Here is a 4,922-nt window from a genome sequence, read left to right on the forward strand (position 1 = left end):
GGAGAGAAGAACAACTTCTTCTTCGTCTTCGTCTTCCCCAAAGAACACCCCAAAGAGAGGGATCTGCTGAGCACACAGGAGGCTAATGTCATGCTAGAGCTTTCTTCCTCTGATTATTAAAGCAATATAATTTCATTGTAGAACACCTGAAATGAAACTGAAAAAGTAGACGTCACCGTGGCGGTAATCGCTGTTAACCTGTGGGCAGACTTCCAGAGCTCTTTAAAGGCAGAAAACGGTCTTTCTTTCTCCAATGGTGTCAGTGAGGCCCTATTCAGAGGCAGGACCTTCTGCTTCAGTGTCAGGGAACCCCGGGGTGCTAAGCTTCGGTTCCTGCCACAGGAGCCTTTGCATTCCGTGCCGCAAGATGACTACAGCAGAGGGACCTGGAAAATAACAACCCCGCATTCTCAGGGCCCCTGCCTGCCGCAGAGCCTCGGGGCCCAAGCCTGGGGAGTTGTCGCCTGGCCCGATCCCCACCTTGCCCTCCTGCAACGTGAGCCATCCGTCCAGGTGAGGGTGGAGTAAGCCACGTACTGATAAATGGGAAAGTATCACCCTGAGGCACTCACAGCTCCTACGTGGAGCTCTCGGTTCAGGGGAAAAAAATAAACCAAGGGAGGAATTTTCCACTGTCGCATTAATCATGAGAGCAGCAGGCTCGGCGCAGGAAACTCAATGCAGGCACTCCAGGTCTTGGGACCCACCCAGCCCCACCACGAGTCGACACTTCCCTGGCGGGGTCACCGTCTGTTGTATAGTGCCTAATGGATCTTCATGTGTGTGAACAGCTTCTGAATATTTTTTACCTAATACGGGCACGGGCCTGCAAGATGGGCCAAGTGGCCTTAGCTCTTTGCACAGCTCCAGTAGGAGAAGCTACTTGAAAAGAGTTAGAAGAAAACTCGTGACCACACATCTTCCCCATCTTGGTTCACAGTGGCTGTGAGCACCCCTGAGATTTAAATCCTCAACTGGAGCCTTTCCCGGCCCCTCTAAGAGTGGATAAGAGGTTGCTCCACCACTAACTACTAGCTGTGCAAACTTAGGCAGGTTATTGAACCTCTTTAAGCCTCTGTATCCCCATCTGTAAATAATAGCAGCATTTCCCCTTTTAAGTTGTCATGAAGATTCCATGAGATAAATACACACATGCAACCTGGCACATCCACACTTAGCAAATGTGAGTTGTTAATATCCAGCAACTCATTTATTCAACAACTACTTATTGAGAGTCAAGATACCTCTGGGGACACATGTTTCCACCTTCAAGGATGACATCGTCTGGTGGGGGAGAGAAATGTTAAAAGCAAACAATGACTACATGCTGTGCTCACTTCTGTGAGGTGTGTAAAATAATCACCCTTTTGTGGCCTATCGCCTGTATCTCCCCAGTGATGCTACAAGGCACATATTAGCATGCCCATTTTACAGACGATGAGTCTGAGGCCCAGAGGTCACCTTGTGGACTCCAACCCAGGTTTGACCACAGTGCTCTTGGTCCACATTCACCGGTCCCCTGTTTTTTTTTTTTTTTTTGGTTTTTTGTTTTTTTTCTTTAGACAGAGTCTCAATTTCTTGCCCAGGCTGGAGTGCAGTGGCAAGCTTGGCTCACTGCAGCCTCCTCTTCCTAGGTTCAAGTGATTCTCCTGCCTTAGCCTCCCAAATAGCTGGGACTATAGGCACCCACCACCACACTCAGCTAATTTTTGTATTTTTAGTAGAGACAGGGTTTCATTATGTTGGCCAGGCTCTCCTTTTTTGGGTGGTTGGGAGGACGGGAACAGAGTCTCGCTCTGTTGCCCAGGCTGGAGTGCAGTGGCACCATCCTGGCTCACTGCAACCTTCACCTTCCAGGTTTAAGCAATCCTCCTGCCTCAGCTTCCTCTAGTAGCTGGGATTACAGACATGTGCCACCATGCCTGGCCAATTTTTGTATTTTTAGTAGAGACAGGGTTTCTCCATGTTCGCTGGTCTGGTCTCGAACTCCTGACCTCAGGTGATCCACGTGCCTTGGCCTCCCAAAGTGCTGGGGTTACAGGTGTGAGCCACCGCACCTGGGCTTTTTTTTTTTTTTTTTTTTTTTTAATATCTATTGTAGGATCCACCAAAGTTTCAGGTGGACCTGCTGAGGTTAACTCAGATGATCCCTTGACACTGTACACTGCTTTAAATCTGAACCCAAATACACTCACCCATTACGTGAGCCATGCTGCCAGGTTGATGCAAAAAACCCTGCAGATTGTCATCAGTCATGGTTCACGCTGTGGTCACCGCGGCTGTTCTTTGTCATTGCAGAGTTGCAACCCTGCATGTCACTCTGGGACATATGGCCCTGGGCCTATAAACTGCCACCAGGCCACCGACGGCTGCTCCTCACCGCCTGACAGTGACGATTAAACACGGTCTATTAGAGGAGCCGTAAAGAAGCCAGACATCCCTCGCAGGGGAGCAGAGGGGCGCACAAACAATGGGACAGATTTTCCCGTCTCTCGGGAGAGTCACCCTCTCGTCTTTCACCGAGAGAAAGAAAGTCATGCAATGAGAATCTGGCAGCAGAACCCAAGGGGGGTTTCGGAGCAGGAGAGGCAGCCAGGACATGGATGCCCGCCCAACGCTTCCGCTGCCCACGCTCCTACCTCAAGCAAAGAAATGGAAAGCACTTTTATTTCTTCTGAACTCACGGCCTGTCCCGCTAGTTTGGTTCATTTGCTGCTCTTGAAGGTAGAAATCCCCCAGCCCCAAGACAGCCCACCCAGCAAGCCAGGCCTGTCCAGTCTCCATCCAGTTTCTGTGCCCTGGCACCCAGATTTCAGAGTATGGCTGCAGAAAGCCCCTACCTTCACCCAAGCCCGCCCAAGGGCTCCACCATCCTTCAGTCATCTCCCGCGGGTTCCCTGCTGCGTTCCCTGAGGAATTCCCTGGCATCTCCAACCTGCCCAGCCCTGCTGTTCTCCCTGCAGATGGCCTGGCCTCTTCCCGCCATGACCGTCCTCAACTTCTCTGTTCGTCATTAACATAACACCCAGAGACGCCACAGCTATGTGCAGACACTGCCTTGTCTACCCTACTCCTTACCTCAACTTCTGAATTTTTTTCCTTCTATTTTTCTCTCTCTTGGGAGAAGGCCTTTGTTCCTGATCCTTTTCTCTCCCATCTCCTGGAGGATTTTTTGCCATTCAGCTCCATCAGTCTTGCACTTTGATTTTATTTTGTTAATAGAGATGAGGGTCTCACTATGTTGCCCAGGCTGTTCTCAAACTCCTGGCCTCAAGCAATCCTCCCATCTTGGCCTCTCCAAGTGTTGGGATTACAGGCATGAGCCACCGTGCCTGGCCCTGTCTGCCACCTTTTATCTTTATCTTCACTCCAGTCACTCCTTCTCTTCTGCTTGATAACCTGATTGCATCACTTCTAACCTAAAACACTTGAGAGCAACCCTTTCATCCCCTCTATTTATTAATTTATTAATTTATTAATTTATTAATTTATTTAGACGGAGTCTCATTCTGTCACCCAGCCTGGGGTGCAGTGGTGTGATCTCGGCTTGCTGCAACCTCCCTCTCCCAGGTTCAAGCAATTCTAGTGCCTCAGACTCCTGAGTAGCTGGAACTACAGGCAGGTACCACCATACCTGGCTAATTTTTGTATTTTTAGTAGAGACAGGGTTTTGCCATGTTGGCCAGGCTGGTCTTGAACTCCTGACCTCAAGCAATCCACCCACCTCAGCCTCCCAAAGTGCTGAGATTACAGGCATGAGCCACCATGCCTGGCCTCATTCATCAATTTAACACCCCAGTCTCTTCTCTGACGAAGATTTCCAAGATGAATCTCCAGGACTTCTTCCTCTCTTCCAACATGTGCTTTTGCCCCTACCCATCCAGTGCCCACCACGGCCATCTCACTGAAGCTCTTTTCCCAGGTCAAAATAGCCACCTCCCTCCAAAAGCTAGTGATCTCTTTAACCCTGATTTCTGCAACGTTTCGCCTTCCCCCTTGAACTGTCTCCTGGCTTGGCTTCCAGGAAACAGGTCTTCCTGGAGGCTGCTCTCACCCCTCAAATGGGCTTCTCATCTCCCTGTCCAGCTCCAGTGCTCTCTGCCTTCCACCTCGTGTGCAGGGCGATCGTCAAATCAATGGCATTCCCCATTGATAAATCCATGCTCTCCACTGTCAAGGTCTCTCTTTATGGCCTCACAGCCTTCCCATGACTGCAAGGGGGATTCTACTCAGATCGCCCCATCACATCTCTTCCTAATTCCACTCTCTACGTGTTGAACCCCTTGATCAAGATACCCCACCAGCAACTCAAGATGTCTGAAGCTCGGTTTATCATCTCTTCTCAAACACCGCCTCCTCAAGACTTGATATACCCTTCAAAGAGGCAGCAGGGGTGTTTGAGAAAGCAGAATAAAGAAGTCACTTCCCTGTCACCCGGCATAGACTCATTCTACCTCAGTCCACCTCATCTAGTCAATTTCCAGGTTCCCCTGATTCTCCTTTGCAAGTTCTCTCCCATCCATCCCCATCGCTCCAAGTTGCCCTCTGAGATGCCCCCTTTTACCTGGGCTCCTGCAATTGCCTCGGCTAGTTTCTCCTTTTCCCATCTTTCTACCCCCTAATCCATCCCATATCCACTGCCAAATGTGGAGCTGTGATAAGATCACTCCTCTGCTGAAATGCCTTTAATGTCTCCATATTAAATACAGAAGAAAGGCCCAATTCTTTGTTTTGTTTTGTTTCCGGGTTTTTTTCTTGAGACGGAGTCTCGCTCTGTCACCCAGGTTGGAGTGTGATAGCACAATCTTGGCTCACTGCAACCACCGCCCCCCAGTTTCAAGAGATTCTCCTGCCTCAGCCTACTGAGTAGCTGGGATTACAGGTGCATGCCACCACACCCAGCTAAATTATTATTATTTTTT

Source organism: Piliocolobus tephrosceles, chromosome 9, assembly GCF_002776525.5.
Source record: "Piliocolobus tephrosceles isolate RC106 chromosome 9, ASM277652v3, whole genome shotgun sequence".
In the NCBI taxonomy this organism is placed as follows: Eukaryota; Metazoa; Chordata; class Mammalia; order Primates; family Cercopithecidae; genus Piliocolobus; species Piliocolobus tephrosceles.